Source organism: Panthera pardus, unplaced genomic scaffold (assembly GCF_024362965.1).
Source record: "Panthera pardus isolate Hobbes unplaced genomic scaffold, ASM2436296v1 HiC_scaffold_15, whole genome shotgun sequence".
NCBI lineage: Eukaryota > Metazoa > Chordata > Mammalia > Carnivora > Felidae > Panthera > Panthera pardus.
This window is the reverse complement of record NW_026526710.1, coordinates 70,447,921-70,472,166: the sequence shown is the minus strand read 5'-3', so window position 1 is coordinate 70,472,166 and position 24,246 is coordinate 70,447,921. Positions and strand designations below refer to the sequence as shown.

General features: G+C 41.2%; 1 long non-coding RNA gene across 2 annotated transcripts in view; it reads left to right on the top strand.

Moving 5' to 3' along the window:
- LOC109275679 (uncharacterized) overlaps nucleotides 1–24,246 on the top strand; it is a 249,988-nt gene that overhangs the window by 18,505 nt on the left and 207,237 nt on the right. For both annotated transcript variants that reach the window (XR_002084309.1, XR_002084311.1), the window contains exon 2: nucleotides 5,915–6,028. This is a non-coding gene — a long non-coding RNA (uncharacterized LOC109275679). The remainder of the gene's footprint in view (nucleotides 1–5,914; nucleotides 6,029–24,246) is intronic.

The window sequence follows — 24,246 nt, the reverse complement described above, 5'->3', positions numbered from 1 at the left end:
GGAATTAATAACGTAAAAAAATTAAATTTAAAAAATTAAAACAACACAAAAAAATCAAATAAAGGATGCCAGATCCTAGGTGTATTTTGGTCTGGTTGTTGAAAGGAGATTGATAGATTAGAGAAAAAAAGGGAAAGATAAGAAAGGGGAAAAAAAGAAAGAAAAAAGAAAAGAAAGAAAGATAAGAAAAGAAAAGCAAGGAAACGTTTGCAAATTTGAAAAAATGAGTACAATGAAATAGAATAAAATGAAATGATGGAAGTAAAATAGAATTTGAAAAATTTACAAATAAGTAAAAGATGTAGTAGAAAAAATAAATCAAAATATTTCTAATAAAAATGGAAAATAATTTTTTTCTCTTTCTGTATTCAAGAATAAGAAAAGAAAAGAAAAAGAAAAAACAATTCAATAGATGGATCAGGGGACTGACTGAAATATGATTGAAATTACATTGGTTTCCCCTGGAAGTCAAACTATGAAGCATTTTATAGTTCATAAACTAAGCAGGCGGAGAGACTTGTGGTTGTCCTCCTCAAGAGCACGGTTGGTCCAGTTGGGCAGGGTTTAGTGTAACAGCTCCGTTCTCTACTAGATGGCGCTGCTTACCTTACTGAGGTGGGTTGTTGGGGTGTGTATGCGCATGTGCAGAAGGGGTGAAAATGGTATCACCCAGCTACCCAGTCTCTAGTATCGGGACTCTGTCCTCCCTGATCATCCGTCACGCAGCTGTCCTTTGTCTCTGGCTTCTGTCCACTCTGTGCTTTTACACTGTCCGTGACCAAGCCGTCAGAATGCCAGGCAACACCTCCCTCATGAGTTTTATCTCAGATTCGGCTGTGTTTCCCAACCCCTCACTTCTGAGGGACTGTGGCTTTGACCCATCCTGACTCTGTGGGAGAGTCTCACTGAGCAATGGCCAGGTACCGCCCACCCCCAGGAATGTTCATGGGACCGTGATGCTGCTGATGCCCAGAGACTGCAGCTGGGTGCCAGCCCGCCCCAGAAAAAGTTCACACGATTGTGTAGCTGCAGCATTTCAGGGATTATGGTAAATCACAACACACATCTGGCACCAGGCTTCCCCCTTAACGTCCTTGTTCCAGCACCAGTGAACGTGGTTGTTCTCCAGGGCCCACTGGGACCTTTGCCTCTGGGGTTTCTGCAGTCTCTACCAAATGTCCTCCCAGCAGGGGAACTGACTCTCCTGTGTGGCCCAAGTACCCCTTGGACCTTGCTCTCTGCTCCTGGGGATTTGCCCTTCTCACCAAAGTACTGCCAGGTGTGGAGCTGCAGACTTTCAGACTCTGTGCTCCCCCTGTGTATAGAGTCTTGATGGAATTTAAACTCTCTCCTTTCTCCTTTCTCCCTTTTTTGTTGAGTCCCTTGCGTACTCTTCCTTTTCTCTCCAGCTGCTTTTAGGCAGGGGGTGGGGGGATGCTTTCCCGTACTCTCCCCCCATCTCCATCCTCTCTCAGTCATCTCTCTGCAAGCAAAAGCAGCTCCCTGCCCTCTGAGGCTTCACTCTCCTCCAGTTCACCTCTCTGTTCCACATACCTGCTGAGGTCTGTGGTTCAGGTTATGCAGATTGTTGTGTTAATCCTCAAATCAGTTTTCTAGGTGTGCAAGATGGTTTGGTGTTGATCTGGCTGCATTTCAGGAATGAGAGACACACAAAAAACTTTCATGCTGTTCTGCCATCTTGGCCCCTCCCCTGTCTTTTGCCCATTTTCTAATTGGATTGTTTGTTTTATTATTGAGTTTTGAGAGTTCTTTTTATATTCTAGATATTAGTTCTTTGCCAGACAGGTTGCTTGCGAATATTTCCTCTCAGTCTGTAGCTTGTCTTTTCACTTTCTTAAATAGGAACTTTCACAGAGTAAACACTAATTTTTATGAAACCAGTGTATTAATTTTTCCTTTTATAGACCATACTTTTGGTCTCAAAGCTAATAACACCTTGCTTAGCCCTACATCTATTTTCTCACATTAAAAAAATTATACTTTTATATTTAAGATTTAAGTTCATGACTCATTTTGAGTTAATTTTTGTATAAAGTGTGATTTTTATTTTATTTTAATTTTTAAAAGTTTATTTACTTTGAAAGAAAGAGAAGAGAGAGAAAGAGTGGGAGCGCGGGGGAGGGGCAGAGAGAGAGAGGAAGAGAGAGAATCCCAAGCAGGCTCTGCACTGTCAATGCAGACCCCAATGGGGGTTCGAACCCATCAACCATGAGATCATGACCTGAGCTGAAATCTAGAGTCCAATGCTTAACTGACTGAGCCACCCAGGCACCCCTATAAAGTGTGAATTTTAGAACAAAGTTCTTTTTCTTTTTCTTTTTTGCCTGTGAATGTTCAATTTCTTCAGCTCCATTCATTGAAAATGCTATCTTTTTTCCTTTGAATTATGTTTGTACCTTTGTCAAAAATCATTTGGGTGTAAATATATGAGTCTACTTTAGAGTTCATTCTTCTATCCCATTGATTTATGTGTCTTTCCACTAATATCACATCGTCTTGATTACTATAGCTATATAGTAAGCCTTGAAATCAAGTAGACTAGATTTTTCCCCTTTGTCTTACTTTAATAAATATTAAGCTATTTTAGTTCTTTTGCTTTTTCATATACATTTTAGGATAATCTTGTCTGTATCTACAAAAATCTTGCCGAAATTTTGATAGGAATTGTATTAAACTTATGTATAAACTCAGGAGTAATTAAAAAAATAAATTCAGGAATAATTGACATCTTTACTACATTGAGTCTTCTAATCCATGAACATAGTATGTCATTCAATTTATATTTTATTTTATTTCTTTCATCTTGATGTGTAGTTTTCTACATACAAGTTCTATTCACATTTTGTTATATTTTCCCTAAGAGTTTCATTTTGGTGGGTGATTGTAAATTATGTTGTATTTTTAGTTTTGGTGTCCATGTGTTCATTGTTGTTTATAGGCATATGGTTATTTTATGTGTTTATCTTGTCTCCTGAAACCTTGTTGAGCTTACTTATTAGTTCTTTTCTTTAAATGGGGGAGAGTTCTTAGGATTTTCTATGTAGACATTCATTGTCATCTGCAAATAAGGAAAATTTCATGTCTTCCTTTATGATGTATAGAAGTTTTATTTCTTTTCTTGCTTTATGGCACTGGCTAGAACTTCTAGTACTGTGTCAAACAAGAATGGTGAGAATGGACATCCTGGCTTTGTCCATTTAGAGGGACACATTTAGCCTTTCATTATTTAGTATAACATTACATGTAGATGCTCTTTATCAAGTTGAGGAAGTTCCCTTATATTCCTGTTTTTATAAGAATTTTATCATGAATGGGTGTTGAATTTTGTCAGATAATTTTCGTGTATCGATTGATGTGATCATGTAATTTTTCTTCTTTTGTTTGTTAATATGGTGAATTACATTGATTTTCTAATACTGAACTTGTCTTGCATCTCTGGAATAAACATCACGTGGTCATTGTGATGCTTAGTTATATGTGTCAATATATGTGCCAACTTTACTGGACTAAGGGATGCCCAGATAGTTGACGAAACTTTATTTCTGGATGTGTCTGTGAGAGCGTTTCTAGAAGAGATCAGAATTTGAATTGGTGAAGTGAATAAAGTAGATAGTCCCCCTCAATATGTGTAAGCATCACCCAATCCATTAAGGGCCCAAATAGAAAACAGAAGGCAGAGGAATGGTAAATACTTGTTTAAAATAAAACAAAGAAAGAGGGAAAAAGAAACATAAAACAGGTGGAACAAATAGTAAACAGATAATAAGATGGATGATGCAAGTAACATCAGTAATCGCTTTAGATGTAAATGGAATTAATGCTTTAGCTAAAAGACAGCCATTATGAGACTGGATAAAAACATAACCCTATTAAATGCTACTCATAGATGTACCCTGAACATAAAGATAGGAAGATTGAAAGAAAAAGAATGGGAAATATATAAGTAATATTCAACAAACTAGACTTTAGGGAAGAAATATTTTAATTTAGATAAGTAAGATTTTATGAAGACAAAAGGGCCAATCTGGTAGAAACACAAAACAATATAGGGAAACTGCAACATGTCTCTGTTGATAACTGATAGTATAGACAGATAAAAAAAAATCAGAAAGCCTATGGAAGACCTAAACAATGTGATAAACAAACTCAACTTAATAGACATATATAGAACCCAGCATTCAATAATAAGAATTCATGTTATTTTCAAGTACACATAGAACATTTATCAAAATTAACTGTATGCTGGGACTTAAATCAGATCTCAACAGATATCAAAATTTTATTCATTCAGAGTAACTTCTCTGACCACAGAGGATCTAAGCCTGAAATTGATTATAAAGATAACTAGAGGGGTGCCTGGGTGGCTCATTTGGTTAAGCATCTGACTCTGACTTCGGCTCAGGTCATGATCTCATGTTTCATGAGTTTGAGCCCCACTTCGGGCTCTGTGCTGACAGTGTGGAGACTGCTTGGGATTCTCCCTCTCCCTCTCTCTCTGTTGCTCCCCCATTTGCATTCTCTCTCTCTCTCTCTCTCTCTCTCTCTCTCTCTCTCAAAAATAAACATTAAAAAATATAACTAGAAAATTCTTCAAAGTTTTGGAATTAGGCAGTGTGCTTTTAAATTACCTTGGATCAAAGAACACAAAATATTTTGAATCAAATGTTAATGGAAATATGACTTAGCAAAACTTGGCAGATGCAACTAAAATTATGCTTAGAGATAAATTTATATCATTAAATGCAAATCTCAGAGAAGAAAGACTGAAAATAAGTGATGTAAACATCATCTTAAGATAGTAGAAACATAATAGAAAATTATTATGATCAAATAAAGGGGAAGGATTCAAGTAATAAAAGAAGAAACCAACAAAATAGGATTCAGATTGGGCCTTCTAGGACATTTGCTATACCTAAATATACCTACTTGGGGGCAAGTTTACCTTTATATTTTCAAAAAGAAAAACAAGAGGTCAAGTTAGAGCACTTTGGCTTGATATAGTAGACAGACTCTGGCTTAGACATTAGCATGCCTGGGTTCTAGTCAAACTTTTGCCATGATTGAACCACATGACTTCTTCATGCCTCACTTTTATCTTTTTGTCACATAGGACTATAATACCCAACTTATTTCATAAGGCTTTAGATCTTGTCGTATTGGAATAAATCAGAAAACTAGGTGGAGACTTGAGCCTAGAATCCTGGGTTGTAGCCCTGCCTCCTTTACTGACTTTCTGATATTAAGTCACTTACTCTAAGTGTTTCTTTTTATCTATAAAATAGGGGGTTGTACTCCTTTCTAGTTTTCTGCATTAGGAAGTAAGATAAAACTGTGTCAGTTTCACAAGTGAGGTATGTAAGACAGAGAGGCTAAGTCACTTGTCCGAGGCCACATAGTTTATTGGTAGAGAGAGGACTAGAAATAGGTCTCCTGCTTTCTGAGCATTTGTCTCGCACTCTCTCTCTCTCCTCTTTGATCTATTCATTAATTTGATCAACATATAAGCATTTAAAAAAAAATTTTTTTTTAACATTTTATTTATTTTTGAGACAGAGAGAGACAGAGCATGAACGGGGGAGGGGCAGAGAGAGAGGGAGACACAGAATTGGAAGCAGGCTCCAGGCTCTGAGCCATCAGCCCAGAGCCCGATGCGGGGCTCAAACTCACGGACCGCGAGATCGTGACCTGAGCCGAAGTCGGACGCTTAACCGACTGAGCCACCCAGGTGCCCCTAAGCATTTTTTAATTAATGCAGAACACGCTTGACAGAAAAGTGACAGTCTACATGGTATGATTTGAAGGACTGACGGTTTCTGAACTTTTTGCTGAAAAATGGCCCTTTCCTTAGCTTGCAATGGCATTTGAAATTTTCATCTCTTTTCATTTCTTTAAGTGCAACCACTGAAGACCTCGTGAAGAAAGCAGTATGCTGGAAAGACACATAAAATCCACCATCGAGACTTCAGCACTGAAGCTCCCATTGTATTGTTCCAGTACAGAGCAGCAGGTAAGGAAATGGAACAGAGCAAGGATGCTTTCAGGTACTGAACCAAAGCCGATGTGACACATGGCCGCTGTGGTGGGAATCAGCATCTTAACTTAGTCAGGAATGAGTGAGTCTTACAGTGTGATGTCAATGTAGATCACTAACGTGAAGAAATATTTTATGATAGAAATCGGGGCACCTGGGTGGCTCAGTCGGTTGAGTGTCTGACGTTGGCTCAGGTCGTGATCTCATGATTTGTGAATTTGAGCGCCGTCTTGGGTTCTGTGCGGATAGCTCAGAGCCTGGAGCCTAATTCAGATTCTGTGTCTCCCTCTCTGCCTTTTCTTGCTCACGCTCTGCCTCTCTTTCCTCTCTCTCATTCTCTCTCAAAAATAAACATTAAAAAATTATAATAGAAAGGAATTTAAAAATTTTTGCAGTATGTGATTTTCGTGTCTTGTTCAAATAATGCAACTCAGTGTCCTTGGTAGTTATTACAACTGTTTACATGGTAGCAAGTGGTGACTTATGCCTGGCTCTTAGTCCCGCGGAGAGGAACCAGTGGTGAACAGTTCCTGGCGTGGCCTCTGGAGCAGTTATTTGCATGCGGGGAATTCCAAGTTTCACAAAGGAGGCTGGGTTCTGGAAATTTATGCATACTCAGAAGGCCTCACTGGGGAGTGAGATCTGAGATGGCTCTGGAAAAGAAAGCTGTTTGGCTGACTGATGCACTGGGGGTACTAACATAGATAAAGGGAAGGAGATGAAGGAAAAAAGTTTCAGGTACAGGAAAGGAATACAGGATCTGGGGCCGGTTAAAGAGGACATTAGGGGCACCTGGGTGGCTCAGTCGGTTAAGCGTCCAGCTTCAGCTCAGGTCATGATCTGTGGTTCGCGGGTTTGAACCCCCCATCAGGTTCTGTGCTGACAGCTCGGAGCCTGGAGCCTGCTTCAGATTCTGGGTCTCCTCTCTCTGCCCCTCTCTCACTCATGCTCCATCTCTCTGTCTCTGTCTCTGTCTCTCTCAAAAAAATAAACATTAAAAAAATTTTTTTTTAAACAAAGAGGAGGTTAAATGGGATGGATTGGATTGATGGAGTTTTTCCTAATCATTCTGATCTGGCATTTGTTTGAGTGTTCTGTGACTTTTAGTCCTTGTGTTTCCTCATAATATATATGCCAACACTGAAGTGGTTCATGACCCCGGGGGCCAAATTCATAGAATCACTTTAAGAAGACAGATAGACAGGTTTCTAACCATGAAGCTATTTGGCAACATTCAGGTCCCACTTAAGAATATTACCCGGATTTAAGATAATCCTCAGAGGATTTGGGTTCCATTAAAAATTTTGAGCACAGGATAGATGTCATCCTTGATTCCTTATTTAATAAAAATAAAGATAAATTGGTGCACACACACCAGCGCCCTGAAATCAGAGATGATTAGAAATAACTTGATTGGAAATACATTCAGACAGATAGAAATGCATTTCAAGTCATTGGGTGGCGTTTCAGGTGGTTTGGGGAAATGTAGTTTCCCCTCGTCTTTTACGGTCTGATACAAACAAAACCAAACCAAACCCTCCCTTAAACAGAGTCTTTCCGAAGCTTTTGTGCTTGCTGTGTTCACAGGGTGCCAAGGCACGGTTTTGCTCACTGGTTATGGTCTTGCAGGTCGGGGAAAGATGCTAAGCACCAGTTGACAAACACCGTGCCAGTTGTTCTGAAGTTAAAGGAAGGAGAAGGACCCCATTTTTGTTAAGGAAATAGGCTAAACCTCTGAGAAGATGTAAAATAGTACCTATTAGATACATTAGGTTGTAATCAAACTGCCGGCATTTTTGCAGCATGTTACAGTTTCAGAATAGTTTTGCAAAGCATCTCTCTCTTCGTTTGATACCAGGTGTATAGGAAATGTGTACTGTGTTCCAGACATCATAAAATATTAGAGTAAATGACTTCCATAGGTTATTTGAGACCTTATCGACTGAGTCTTCTCAACCCTTTCTCATGTGAACTTTCTGACATTAAACGTTTTTATTTATTTATTAAAAAAGTTTTTTTAAACATTTATTTATTTTTGAGAGACAGAGCAAGACAGAGCATGAATGTGGGAGGGACAGAGAGAGGGGGTACACAGAATCCAAAGCAGGCTCCAGGCTCCGAGCTGTCAGCACAGAGCCTGATGCAGCTTAAACTCACGGACCATGAGATCGTGACCTGAGCCAAAGTCGAACGCCTAACCGACTGAGCCACCCAGGAGCCCCTGACATTAAATGTTTTTAATGTACTATCTTTTAACCCATTCTATTTTGATCTCTGTTTATATCTGTAGTCGAACATTTTGTGTTGGAAGAAGCAGGATAATTTGCAACAGTTTTTTTTTAATTTTTAAATTTTATTTATTTTGTGTGTGTGTGTGTGTGTGAGAGAGAGAGAGAGAGAGAGAGAGAGCGAGCGCAGGGGAGGGGCAGGGAGAGAGAACCCCAAGTAGGCTCAGCACCATTAGCAGGGAACCCAACGTGGGGCTCGAACCCACAAACCATGAGATCATGACCCGAGCAGGAACCAAGAGTTAGGCGTTTAACTGACTGAGCCACCCAGGTGTCCCTCAACAGTTTTTTAAAATAGCTTGTGTAGACTCATAGATTCAGAACGAGACATGGAGGGACACTTACCCAGATTTTGAGAAGGCAGGTTGATTTGATTAGATGCACTTATTTAAGGAGATAGAGCCGAGATAGGAAACTTCTCCTGCTGAGGATCCCTGTGCAGTCTGCTTAGCCCATGTGGTGACGTGTATAGGCAGGGCTATCCTAGACTGAGCACTTGTAGATAAACTCTGAGCCAGAGTTTCACGCAGAAGGTGTATTGCAAATAAACATCTATATGGTTTGGGGAAGACAGGATTGGGCTCCGGGAGGCACTGACTTATAGTTCTGTGGCAACGGGGGTCTCATCTGATTCTACAGGGAGCTCTGGAGCTGGGGTGGCCCTTCAGAATTGTCCCATATTGAGGCATTGGGACCAGACATTTGTATCCCTTCATGAGCCAGTCATTGGCCATAGCTAGTCCCCTAGCAGGGACCATCATCCTGGTTGAGGCACATCCCTGCAGCTGAGGGCAATTCCCAGTGAAGAACTCATCTGTGAGTCGCCAGCACGCAGGATCCTTAGCAGCCGGGACATGAGTGTATCGGTCCTGAAGAGGGGCACTGGCTGGAGAACCTTTGAGTGCCCTACGGTCCATTCCCTGTGCTGCTCAAATCTACTTCTTTTCTGTAAATAAACTCACCCGATCTGGGAGCATCTATTGCGTTTTGGTTGGTCTTGTTCCCTCGGAGCGTAAAAATGAAGGTTTATTAGGAAATACTACAGCTCTTGCTTCTACAGTTATCTCAGGGCTGTGACTTATGCTTCTTTACCATTCATTCTAGAGACCTCTCAGCCCTGGCTAGCCCCTCTGCTGGTCTTAGGTGGCTGATCTCCCAGATTATCCTGAGCTCTTGGCTACTGTGCCCCTCTCAAGTTATGGCTCCTGTTCTTGTCCATTTGCCATGAAATGGTAAGCATGGGAGCATCAAGAGACTCTGCAGTGGATCACCTGATTGCCAAACACGTCCTTCCCTACTTGCGCTATGTAGCTTAAGAGAATCCCCTCATGTGGGCCAGGGGTAATTCCCCTTGCTAGGATGGTAGAGTCCTTTGCTTGTCTGCAGGCCTCCTGGTATAAAGATCCCAAAGTAATTGGGTGGCAGCTATAGGCTGAAGTTCAAAGGGACTCTTACTGTGTCCCCAGGTAGAAGTATTCCGCCTTTGAGAATTAGGACCTTCAGACGCACAGAACCTAAACTTGTATGGATAACAAGCATAAGTAACCCAAGCGGATTACAGGTGGCAGGGGTGATAAATAGTTTTACCTTTTAGTTCCTGGGCATATGTATTCTACCTAATGGGGACACAGAAATAAGTGCTGGTCATTTAGAGTATATGTTGAGTTCTGGAGCCAGCCTCATAGAGTATCATCTCTAAGATGGTCCCTCAGCTATGTCATTAAGGAGCCATTCCACTGCTCTTGCAATCTAGGGCCTTCTCAGTACTACAGCATGTGAAGACACCAGTGGTTTTCACAGTCATATGCCCCCTGCCACAGTACCTCTGCTGCAAAGTGGGTCACCTGGTCTGAGGTAGTGTTTCGTGAAATCCCAAGTGGGTGGCACTCTTATAAGTCTTTGGATAGTGATAACTGTTCAGGGCTGTGCGCAGGGAAGGAAAACACACACCTGGAATAGGTATCTTTCCTAGTCAAGATGAATTGTGGCCTTTTCCAGGGTGGAAGAGGTCCAATGTAGTTGACTTGCCACCAAGTGACTGGTTGATCTCTTTGAGGGATGGTGTCATATGTTGGATATGTGGTAATATTTGGTGCTGGCACTTGGTAATTGAGAGCCTGTTCTATTAGACTCATTCATAGGCTTTATCCCTGCAATCGTGGCTGCTATGTTTATTCAGGCATTATCCCAGCACCGGGGTGGCTGATGACAAAGATAGGCCAATTCACTGTCAACTTTGTTGTTTAATCTCTTCCGTCAGAGATGCTCTGTGGTGGGAATTAACATGTACTTCGAAGAACTTCTGTGTTCATGCCCTCTCCAATAGGTCATCCAAATGCCTCTTCTCAAACCTCCTTCTCCCCAGGCTCCCAAATTATCTCCCACCAGGCCCCTGACTAACTGGCTAGGCCATTGTCCCTGAGTTAACGTATATGTAACATCCACTTACTTTCTGCACAAAGTGGAAGACAAGTGCGTCACTGGCAGCCTTGCCTCCTGGGAAGATTGCTACCCCATGCAGGCTACCCCTGCGTGGGCTGTAGTGCGGCTCAGCTCTAGGCTGAAGCGGCTCAGCCTCTTCCCTCCCATGTCTCCCAGTCCTGAGAGGCTCCCTCATGCAGCTGTAGGCAATGGGCTGGTGCAGTCGTCCTGGAGGATTTGTGAGTTTGTGCCACCAGCCTGTGCAGCCTGAGATGTTCTCTCTGCACCTGCTCATGACTGATCCCTGTTGGACCACTTCCATTTATAACCAATTCTTCTTTTTTTTAATCTCAAAAAGATGATGGCACTATGCCGTCTAGGAAGGCTCAAAGACACAATCAGTTCTGCATTTCCTGGATTAAGGATTAAATAATAGTTGGCAAGAATAGATGCCAGTGCCAATTGCCCATAGTTGAGCTGCATCCAGGAAATTTGGTCAAGGACTAAAAAGAATTTCAGAGAGAACCAAAATACCCCTAGTGTCCAAAGAGCTAGGGTTGGCTGAGGCTGACTTAGGAAGGAGGCAAAGTTTGTTTTTCCTTTTTATACAGTTTTGTACTTGAATGTTTTTATAGTAAAAATTGGAAAGTATGTGGGTTTTGGTGTTCAAATGACCCAGATTAAAATCTTAGCTCCATTTCTGGGGCGCCTGTGTGGCTCAGTTGGTTAAGCATCTGACTCTTGATTTTGGCTCAGGTCATGATCTCATGGTTTGTGAGATCGAGCCCCACGTCAGCATGGAGCCTGCTTGGGATTCTCTCTCTCCCTCTCTCTTTGTCCCTCTCCTGCTTGTGCTCTCTCTCTCTCTCTCTCAGGATAAATAAACATTAAAAAAAGTCTTAGCTCCATTATCTTCCAGCTGTGTGAATTATTTTCTTTAACGTTTGTTTGTTTATCTATGTATTTATTTATTTTAGTGATCTCTACACCCAGTGCAGGGCTAGGACTCACCACCCTGAGATCAAGAGTCACGGGCTCTGCTGACTGAGCCAGCCAGATGCCTCTCTCAGGCAAATGATTTAACCTGTCTGAAACTCAGTTTGCTAGCTAAAGATTGTAATTAGTAGTGTGTACCTCCTGGGGTTATTGTGAGGGTTAAATGAGATCTTTGCCTGGCGTGTAGGAGTTTCCCATTACATGCTGAGCAAACGACTGGATAAATGACGGTTGTTTTGAGCTGGTGTGTGCAGAGTACCCTGTGTGGTACCTGTTGTGAAGGACAGGTGAAGGGGAGGAGGAGAAAGGATCAAGGTGAACTGGGGTGGCCTCAAGTGTCAGTCTCTGCAAGCCAGGAGGTGGCAGGTACTGAGAATGTTCAGGTTCTCTGAGCCATCTAGAACTGTCACCCTAAATTCACTGAGCGATTACAGGGAGAGCTGGGGGTTTGTGCAGAGGGAGTGAGAATGATGGGTGAGGCTATTGTATGGGGTGATCCTGGTGACATATTTATGTACGTTCTTGAAACACCTTGAAACTCCTCCTCTCCTAAATCCTTTGTCTTGCTTTTGAGGTCCCACCCCTCTTCTACCTACTCATTCGTTTGCTTAAACTCATCTCCTCCCCATCCTCTTTTTTCCTGCACCTTTTCCAGGGTGTTTCCCCTGTTTGGATTGTCCTACACTTCACACTTCACCTCCTCCAGGCAGCCTCCTGGGGTGAATCCCTTCTCCTTGCTATTTTGAACCAAATGCCCGGGCCCTCCAGTCAGCACAGGATGGATCTCTGCTTACCCCATTTGTGTGCTTCTCATTTCTCTGTGGAGAATTGCATTTCTGGGGAACGGCTATCACAGTGCTCAAAAAAAAAAAAAAGAATATTAGCTCAATCCCTATCTGTTGGGTAATTATCATGTGTCTCTTTGGACCTTCCAACAAATAAACAGGGCAGTCCCCATGTGGAGAACCCTGATTCATTTCCAGTGTGTGTGAAAACATCATGTTACTTCCCTGAGCTTCAGCTTCATAAATTGAGAGTATTGGGTTTGATAACCGAGGTCTTTTCCAATAAGAAAAGTACATGATTCTATGAAATATGAGGCAGCAACATATGCTATCAGATCTTTGCATGGCTGGCTCCTTGTCATTCAGGTCACTTAGTCACTCTAACACATGACCCCAGCTTTTAGTTTTAAGTGGCGATAAATGCAAAGAAGAAACTGCCTGCCTTTCTCCTGTCCTTCTTTTCCTTTTTTTCTTTCCATCCTTGTTTATTTGTTTATTGTCTATCTCTCTTCACTAAAGTGTGAGATGCAGGAGTTCAGGCCCATGTTTTAGTCATACTTGTTTCCCCAGCATCTGTAACGGGGTCTGGTGCATAGTAGGTGCTCTGTAAATACTTGTCCAATGAATGAACGAGGTCCCTTAAACTGGATAAATCCAACCGTATGTGAGCTGTTAGTAGCCAGACTCCTTACCATTAAATGGGAATTCTACAGTTCATTCTGTATTCCATCTAGAACTACACATAAGTTGGGCTGAGTGTGTGGGTGTCCTCATTGCGTGCAAGTCTCAGGACAGCAGGGGCCCCAGCTGCTTAGGCGTTATGTTTGCCATGGTGTTCCTTTTGACGTTATACCATGCAGTGGGTTCTTACAGCCCTGGCTTTAGGAGCCATACATGATGACAGCTCCAGCCTCATGGTGATGACCTGAGGATTTAATTTATGAGTTCTTTGGACCAGTCCTTTCTCCTTTTGAAATAAGCCTGGAACCATTACTTGGTAAACCGTGTTGATACGTTTTCATCTCCCACTGGTTGGTTCATTACACTGTCTGGTTTATGTGGTCTCCCCAGAGACTGTCAGCTCATCTGTGCAGTGGTTTGCTCCATCTATAGTGGTTCATTGTTTTCAAGGAAAAATAGTATTCACCATCAAGCATGGCTGCAGACCTTGCCCTGCTGAGATTCTGGAGATAAAACAGCTCTGCAGATGAATACTTGCTTGAAGCCCAGGGCTCAGGGAGTTTAGTGCCTTTCTGAAACTGAGTGTTTTGGGTAGGGTCATTGTCTGCAACAGCTAGGACTTCCAGGATGGAAAAAAGAGTCAACTTTAGTTGAATTGTAGAGCAAGGGCAAGGGGAGGATGGGAAGATTGATGACTTTGCAGGGACTGTGTTGTGTGCAATTATCTCAGTTAATCCCCTGGCAAAACAGGAGAAAACCAATGCTCATTGATTTAAGTACCTATATTTAATAGGCTGAGCTAGTCCCTCAACACAGACCTGGCTGACATCAAAGGCCATGACTTTTTTTATTATACTGGGCAGTGCCCAGAACAGTGCCTGATATATCAAGGAATCTACATTGAATGAATGAATGGATGGATGGATGGATGGATGGATGGATAGATGAGTGAATGAATATTGACCAAGCTTCATTTCACTTCTTTGCATTTTCTATTGTGAGGCCCTCATTTTCATTCTACTCCAGAACTGCTGGCTACTTAACTCCCCTCTCTAACTTTGGTGCTCCCCGTGGGTCTGCCATTCTCTTAACAAGCTGATCCATTTTTTTACCATGTACACTGAGCTCTCCACCCTTCTAGACTTTCCAGTTTTGCTCCTACTCTTCTCAGGACCTTTGCTAGGAGGTTGGTAAAGTAATGGGTGCCTCAATGTTTATGGTGCTCCTTATGCCCTCCTTCTTGAAGAATTACTTTAACGCCAAGGTAGATCTCTATATAGCAGCTGTTTTGGGGACAAGTTGCAGTTAGGTACAGGAGGTAGACTTTGGGTGGGAGGGAGTATGAATGTCTTCCAAGTTGCTGCTTCTACTTATGCTGATGAAGCAGAATTGAGAGGGAAACCTAGGCGCAAAGAGAATGTGTGTTTGGGAGATAGAACAGGGGGTTGAAGGATATTCCAGCTATGAGGAGGGAACCATCAGCTGGCAGACCAAGACTGTTAAGTCTCTAATGTTGAAGAGTGAACACAAAATATCTTCTCCAGACTTCTTCCCTAGATTTTAATGAGTAGGATGGGGGATTTTGTTGTCCTACCTTTAAAGAAAATGTGACTCTGTATGTTACAATCTATCCTATATAAGAACTGATCTGTCATAAACAGGGAGGTTTGGAAGCAGAGCTTTGAAACCTTAAGGCCCCCAAACCACTGCATCAGCGGTGCTCAGCTCACTCCACCGCCAAGCCTTCCAGGGGTGCCTGCTTACTAAAGTCCAGCCCCATGGTCTGAGAAGTCTAGAAGCTTAGAGGGCAGCCCCTTTGATTGTTCTCAGGTAGTAGGGTTAGGAAATCCTCCTCTGACTTCCATCCCTTAACCTGTGTGTGGCCCTCAGGAAGGGAACAGATTTAGTCCTCAGCAGGAACAGCTCCAACAATCTCAGCCTGCAGAGGGTTAATTATGCATGCAGCTCTGCTTTGCACATTGAAAGGGACAAAAGGCAGGGTCGGATTAAAGTCACAGAAGCAGTGCTTTGCAGCTGATTGTCCTCTGCCCTATGTCCCTAAACACATACATGTGGGTAAAAGCTACAAACGTGGATCACGGTTTTTCTGTTGACTGTGTGACAGCCTCTGCCTCCGGGTCTCTGTATCCTCATTTGGAATTTCTGGCTCTATTGTCAGTGATTCTAAGCACTATAGAAATAATCCCTGCTTTCTCTCTCTCTCTCTCTCTCTCTCTCTCTCTCACTCTCTCTGTCTCTGTCTCTTTCTCTGTATGTGCATGTGTGTGTGAGAGGAGGAGCAGGGTGGGGTAAGGTCTTTGGAGGGAAGAATCTCAGAGATCTAGATTAATCTGTAATTGACAAAGGAGACCCTTCTGAAATTTGTGCACAGTCCTCAAGTAAAGTTGTTGAGCATACCATAGGCATCATCACTGAATTTGATTAATCATCGAAGATAGAGTCCAACTTTCAAATTCTCCCCCTCTGGGCACAGCATCATTCATATGTTTAGCTGGTATTTACTGAGTGTCTACTGAGTGAATAATTGTATTGCTGGTTCTGTGTGGAATGCATTATTTAAGCCACACGTGGGTTTAAGATTGACCAGCAAAGAAAAGTCAGTGATATCAGTAAAATCATCATAATTGTAGCTACCGTTTATTGACTACCTACTCATTAGACAGATATTGTATAATTCATGTAACCCTTGCTCTGACACCCCTCACTGTAGCAACATCCTCGCCAAGTGGGTGTTATCAGAGGTTTCGCAACAAGTGTATGCCAGACCTGGGACTGAAGTCCAGGCTCTTCTGACTGTGTAGCCTTGGCTCTCTTCTGGAAGTCACATTGCCTCCCCATAGGGACAGAGGCAGGGACCAGTCACAAGGCAACAACAGCAACTTTGTGCTGAAAACACTGAATTCAGTCTAGTCCATACAGTCTCACTGAGCATGCAAACATCTCGTAGGGTAAGTTTAGTCTAGGCAGACATCATGGAGAAGGTGTCTCCTTAGCAAATCATACAAGGAAGGGAGAATTCAGATTCATGGGGAAGTCCACTTGGGCTTGCCTTGGTTTTGGTTCGCTTAGGGATCAAACACAACTGACAAGCGGAAAAGCTACTCTCCTTTCTGGCCTTCCCTTTTTCCTTCAGTAAGGAGAAAGTCTGACTTAAAGGAAAGGACCCTCTCCCTCTGGCCATCTCTTTTTGCCAGTGCTGAGGTAGGAAAACCCATCTCTCCCTATTCATCTTCTTCTTCCCTCTCCCCTCAGACTGGAGTTCCCATCCTGTACTTTGTGCTTTTCACTTAACGAATGTTAATGAGACGGCATTGTAATCACCGGATTTTATAAATATCTCATCCACAAATTGGACCACAAAACCCAAATGAGCCAGCTGAGCATCTATATTCCACGAGCCTGTGTTTTCCCCACAGTCTTAACCAAAGGATGTAAAACGTGTTCTTGCTTTGAAGCTGCTCAGGCCCATGGGTGTTAGATGCCGAGGACAACTGCTGTGTGCCTGTCCCTAACTCAAGTGGCTTGTTGGGTATGAGCCTTTCACAGAGTCCTGGGTGATGTAAGGGATTTAGGCTTGATCAATTATACCCTTTTCAAGTTAACGCTAGAAAAATGAGAAATTGATTTTTTTGACGAAACAATATTTTAGAAATTCAGGATATAAAAATGGGATTTGACCTCTCTTATCAAGTCAGCTATCATCATGATGATTACAGTCTACAATTATGCCATATTTTGTATGTCACGGCCTAATGCGATCAGCTTGTCAGATTTGTTCGGGGAGAGGGTAGAGCGATGATAAAGCATCCAGCTGTGACTGCTTTGTGGTGTGAAGGCGAGAACCTAGAAGATCCATCTTGTTCAGCAAATTTGCTGGAGTGAGCGTCCTCAGACATGGGCATCAGAATCTAATAATCCTGTTTAATTTCTCTTCAGTGATCTAATAAACAAAAGCTGTATTGAATAACTTTTCTTGTGCTTCATATTTGTACGTGGTATTTTTTCGTGCCCCTATTATACCTAAATCGTAACAAACAGTAAGTGAGGAGATAATGTACATTGGAGACAGTGTGTTGACTCACTGATCGGTTAAATGGGATTTTGAAGGTAGGATTGAACTCTATGCGCTTTTGTATCCTCAGTGCTGCTCGGCTCACAGGAAGGATTCAATTCATGTTCACTGAGTATCGGTAAATACTCCCAGCCTTGGAACCATCTGAAGAATAGTCCCCAGGCTTCTCCACTGCAGTAATATAAAAGAGATCCCAATTCTTTAAAATTTGCCTGTAAAAAATGTTGCTCGCTTTGGTTAAGTGACTTTTTGCAAGGTGGTTGGTTAGTCCAAACATTTCACTGGTAAGCGAAACAAACAACAAATATAATGGAAGGAGCACATGGGAGATTTTGTTAAAAACCACCATCATCACCTCCCTTCCGATATGGACACCTGAACGGCCGTGACTTTAGCTTTCCTACTGTTCATTCCCAAGTACTTCCACATTTTTCTGCACCATTTATTTAATCACTAGTTTAAAATGTCATTATCGTCATACACTGAGTTCTGGAATCTGCTTTCAGAATTTCTGTTCCAGAACAGAATATATTGACTTTTTTGTCTACTTATTCACTAATAATACACTTTTAGTTATAGTAACTCTTTTATATGTTTTCACATCCTCCAAGGTTTGTAATTCATTATTAATTGTTTTTCAATGATTTTTTTGGTTATTTTTGGGTAGCTATTTTTTAGGCTGAACTCAATAGACATTTTGTCAAGTTAACTTGTTCATGTTGTTGTTGTTGCTGTTATTGTTGTTGTTGTTTTTGCTTGCTCTCTGCCTTCTGTTCCCAAAGTCTGGTGGGAATTTTTATCACAACTCTTTTAAATGTATTTATTAATTTGCAGGAAAATTGACCCATTTATGATGTTACATCTCTCAATTTGATGTTGTATTTTCCGATATAGAGAAAACACTGTGTGGCAGGGAAACACCAGACTAAGAGTCAAAAGCATGTGGATTTTAGTATCTGCCCAGTCATAGCTGTGTCCTGTTTATGTCACTCTTTTCTTGTCTCAGATGTTGAAAAACATAGATACATTTACATATATGAAGCTTTATGATTTATGGTTTTCAAAATGATTTATTATCCTTTGTTTGATAGAATTGGGGTATATCCTTTCCTCAATTCTAGGATTTTGTGTCAGATAAGTGGGATAATCACTGAACATATAGAGGAATTCTAATTCTGGTTGGGGGATAGGAAGGTACAAGAGACAATTGTTCCCCCCTAAAAAGGAGAATAAGCCATATAAGCTACAAAATCATAATTTTAAAAACTCATCAGGGGTGCCTGGGTGGCTCAGTTGGTTAAGCATCCAACTTTGGCCCAGGTCACGATCTCACAGTTCATGAGTTCGAACCCCGCGTCGGGCTCTGTGCTGACAGCTCAGAGCCTGGAGCCTGCTTCAGATTCTGTGTCTCCCTCTCTTTCTGCCCCACCCCCGCTCACACTCTGTCTTTGTCTCTCTCTCTTAAAAACAAATAAACATCAAAAAAACCTCATCAGACACAATGGCAACCCAAGTGTCCACGGAGGGATGAATAGATAAACAAAATGTGGTGTCTACTACATATAGTGAAATATTCAGCCTTAAAAAGAAAGGAAATTCTGACACATGACGACCTGGATGAACTTTGAAGACATTATGGCAAGTGAAATAAGCTGGTTACAGAAGAATATATATCATTCATTCTGCTTGCACAAGGTGTACGGAGTAGTCAAATTCAGAGTCAGTAAGTAGAGCGGCGGTTGTCAGAGGCTGGGGAGAAAGAGAGTAGGGGGTTATTGTTTCACGGGTACAGAGTTTCAGTTTGGGGAGATGAAGACATTTTGGAGACGGATGATGGTGCTGGCTGGCCAACCATGTGGATGCACTTAATGCCCCTGAACAGTACGCTTAAAACTGAACAAAATGGTAAATTTTATGTTATGTGTATTTCGCCAGAATTAAAAAGAAACCCTCAGAGAACTGAGGACAGAAAGAAACTTGAAGGAACTACAACCCAGAAGTATTAAGCTAATTAAATAAATAAGCTATTTCTGGATGGGAAGAACAGAGTAGTGGGAGGGAGAAGAAGATGCCAGAGGCAGGGATAAGAAGTCAGCTGAGCTTCAGATAACTTAAAAAAAAAAAACCCAAAACTAAGTGTTTTATGGTTCTATAATTGACATACAATACATTTCAAATACTTAAAGTGTAAAATTGGATACATTTTGACATCATTATACATCCATGAAACTATCACCACAATCAAAATAATGAACATACTACCTCTGTAATCCCCTCTGTAATCCTTCCTTCTCCTCAACCCTCTCCCACCCACTACCCTCATCCTCTGGCAACCAATGATCTGCTTTTTTGTCACCATAGATTAGTTTGTATTTTCAAGAATTTTATATAAATGGAATCATGTAGTATTGACTCTTTTAGGCTTGGCTCTTTTCACTCAGCATAATTATGTTAAGATTCATTTACATTCCCGAGTGTATCAATAGTTCATTTCTTTTTCTTGTGGAATAGTATTCCGTTGTGTGGCTCTACCACAATTTTTATCAATTCATCTGCTAATGGGCATTTTGATTGTTTCCAGATTTTGGCTGCTACAAATAGAGCTGCTCTAAGTATTTGTGCATAAGTTTTTATATGGACATAGCTTTCTTGGGTAAATACCAAGGAGTGCAATAATTGTATCACAGAGCAGGTATATGTTTAACTTTGAAAGAAACCATTGGGGCACCTGGGTGGCTCAGTTGGTTAAGTGTCCAGCTTTGGCTCAGGTCATGATCTAGTGGTCCGTGAGTTCAAGCCCTGTGTGGGGCTCTGTACTGAAAGCTCGGAGCCTGGAGACTGCTTCGGATTCCGTGTCTCTCTCTCTCTCTGCCCCTCCCCCCTCAAAAATACATAGCCATTAAAATTTTTTTAAAAAGTAAAGAAACCATCAAATCATTTCCCAAATGTGTATGAGAGTACCACTTTCTCCATGTCCCCACCAACACTTGATGGTGTCAGTCTTTTTATTTTAGTCATGTAAAAGAGTATGCCGTGGCATTTCATGTTTTAATTTGCATTTTGCTAATGACTGGTGACGGTGAGCATCTTTTCTGGTGCATATTTGCTGTCTGTTCAACTCTTTTGGTGAGCTTCTAGTGGCCACATGTAGGTTGGCCTGAGCAGTTAGTATCTTAAGGAACTCCAGCCACAAATCAGGTTTGAACCAACCCATGAATGCTTTATAGTGGGCTTCACTGAGTACATGGGGATAGTATATACTCTATTAGTTTTTGAGGGCTGCCAGAACAAAGTGCCCCAAGCTGAGTGGCTTAAACAACAAAAAAGAGAACAGAAGAGATCTTAGATCAGTGCAAGAACACACACAAACAAACGCTCCATTACATGTGTAATTGGAAAAACAGAAGGAGAAGAGAGAGAAAATGGGACAGATGAAATAGTTGAAGAAATAAGGGCCAAGAATTTTAAACAATTGTTAAAAGATATTAACCTACAGATCAAAGAATCTTGAAGCTCTCCGGTTCAAGGGAAACCACTTCTAGGCGCATGGGAGTCAAGCTGCTGGAAACCAGAGATAAAAAATAATAATAATCTTAAATTATAGAAAACAATGAAAGAAGCACTTTACTAAAAGATAATACAAAAGCTGTCCATCTAGAATCCCATTATCTAGTGACAATATCCTCCAAAAATTAAGGTAAGATAAAGACATTTTCAGATACTCTAAGACTAAGAGAATTAATCTTCAGCAGGGGGCACGTGGGTGGCTCAGTCCATTCAACATCCAACTCTTGATCTCACGGCTTGTAGGATCAAGCCCTCACTGGGGACTCTGTGCTGACAGCACGAAGCCTGCTTGGGATTCTCTCTCCCTCTCTCTCTCTGCCCCTCCTCTGCTCATTCTCTCTCTCTCTCTCTCTCTCAAAATAAATAAATAAACATTAAAAAAATCTTCAGATCTGTACTAAAATAAATTCCAGAAGAAGTCCTCCAGGCTAAAGGAAAAAATGATGCCAAATGGAACCCTAGATCTTCAAGACAATTGAAGGCCACCAGAAAAGAGAATTATCCGGATAAATATAAAATACCTTTTCAAAATTATTCAATAGGTAGACACACCTATATATATGTCTGTATGTGTGTTTACGTTTCTTTAAAAGAATATGGACTGCTTAACACGAAACAATAACAATATATTCTGGGGTAATTAAACATGTTGAAGTAAGATATATGAGAATAAGCACACAGGTTAGGAGAAGGAACACCTGGGTTATACTGTTTTAATCTTACAATGTTAATGAAGCTATATTAATATTATTTGAAATTAGACCTTGATAAGTTATAGATACATATTACAGTTTCTAGGGCAACTACTAAAAAAAATAGTAGTAAGAAATATGGCTAAGAAGACAGTAGGGGATGTAAAATGAATTACTAAAAATACTTGATTAACTTGAAGCCTGGAAGGGAGGAATAGAAAACAAAGAAAAGAAAAAACAAAAAGAGGATAAATACCAAGATGGAGAACTGAAATAGATGCATATATATGCATTAAATGCAAATTATATGAATACCCCACATAAAAGGCAGTGGTTGTCAGGCTGAATAAAACTCCTCTCTCTCTCTCTCCCTCTTTTGTAATTTCATATAAATAACATATATAACAGCTTTTAAATATAAAGGCACAAACAGATCAAAAGTAGAAGGGTGGAAAAACATATACCATCCACATTCTAAGCATAAGAAAGTTGGTGTAGCTTAATATCATAAAAAGTGACTTCAAAGCAAGAGATTTACCAGAGATAAAGATATATTCTAATGATAAAGGGATCAATTCATCAAGATTTAATATTCCCCAATGTCCCTACATCTAACAAGAGAAGTTCAATATTATGACACAAAACCAACCTTCCTAAAGGGAGAAATAGACAGAGCTACACTCATAGTTGGTGATTTTACACCCTCTCAGTTGATAGAAAAAGTAGACCAATAATTAGTAACCCTGGGCATCTGGATCTGTGGCTTGGTGACATTGATTTTGGAAAGTTCATGGCCATTATTACTTCAGATATTTCTTCATTCTCTCTTCTCCTGATATTCTTCTTCCAATTATGCATATGTTGTACCTTTTGATACTGTCCTATAGTTCTTGGATTTTCTGGGTTTTGTGTTATTTTCTTCCCCCATTCTTTTTTCTCTTTGTATTTTGGTTTTGGAAGTTTCCATTGACGTACCTTCAAGCTCACGGATTCTTTCCTTGGCTGTGTCCGGTTTACTGATGAGCCCATCAAAACATTCTTTATTTTTGTTAATGTTTTTGATTTCTGGCATATCCTTTAGCTTCTTTCTTTTGCTTCCATCTCTACCCATTAGCCATTTGTTCTTGAATGTTGTCTTCTTTTCCATTAGAGCTCTTAACATAACCATCATTGTTATTTAAAATTCCCTGTCTGGGGCACCTGGGTGGCTCAGTCAGTTGAACATATGACTTCGGCTAAGGTCACGATCTCACAGTCCATGGGTTCATGCCCCGCGCGTCAGGCTCTGGGCTGACAGCTCAGAGCCTGGAGCCTGCTTTGGGTTCTGTGTTTCCCTCTCTCTCTGCCCCTCCCCTGCTCATGCTCTCTCTCTCTCTTAAAAATAAATAAACATTAACAAAATTTTTTTTATAGAAAATAAGTTTCCCTGTCTGATACTTTGGCATCTCTGTCGCATCTAAGCCTGTTCTAATGATGGTTTGTTCAGACTTTGTTTCTTTTTTCATTTTTGCTTGCTTTGTGACTTTTTCTTGATAGCCATGCATATTGTTTTGGGTACTAGGAACTGATTTATGTTAATCTAAGATTTGGGCTGGGTTTAATATTTGCCGTAATTCCAGGTACCAGAAGATTCAGTTTCTTCTAGTGTCTTCGCTTTTGTGTCCTCTTGACTTGGGGCTTCCCTAAATACCCCTCTTCAGTGAGAGTCTGCCTTGCAGGTCTTTTAGCTGCAAGCCACTGTCATTGTACTGCTATTCTCCTGGTGTGGTGGGAAGGCAGGGGAAGGAGGATCATTTTCTAGTCTAAATCTCAACCTCTTAGTGGGCCTGTGTCTCAGGGCTGTGACCTTCACAAGTGTTTCTTCAGTGGTATCCCTTTCTTCCTCTGGCCCCTGCCTCCCCTCCCTGGATGCAGCATTTCCAATCTATTTTTTTGAAGCTCTGACCCCTTTGATTGCATTTTCCCCTCTTATGTGAAACAGGAAGACTGTAGGGGGCTGGGGTGGGAAGAATTCTCTTCCTTCAGCTGGTACACGGTTCTGGCAAAATCTTTCCCTGGAAGGTAGACCTTTGTTATAGACAAGGCTCTGGCCGAGTGCATTTAAAATTTATTCTTCCTTTCCTCCTTCTAGAGCTGTAAGCTGTAGGATCCCTTTTATATGCAGTCTAAAAATGGGGAAAGGAATCTATGGGGATAGAAATCAAGATGTGTTTGCCTCTGGGGTGGGAGAATTGACTGGAAGGGAATAAATGGAAATTTCAGGATTGATTGAAATATTTTATATGCTGCTTTGGGTGTCAAAAGTGATGGAATCGAACACGTAATATTTGTGTGCTTTGTTACATGTAAATTATACTTTAATAAGAAAAAAAGAAAACTCTGGCCTCTAGATATGGAAAAGCACAGTAATGTTAGCAAAGGGTGTAGAACCATGAGGACACTGAGAAATGGAAATCCTGACACAGGCCTAGGTGAAGAGTTTGGGAGAGGCAAGTTGATGTCAACACTTTTCTTTGTGAGCTTCTATCAGCCATTCACTTACCTGGGTTTTAGTTTCCTCCTATATGAAAAGAAGCAGCTAGACCAGATGATCAATAAGTAGGGTGATCTTATTATATATTGTCCACATCATGACATTTTTGAGAGGGAGATGCAGCTCTCTTAATAATTA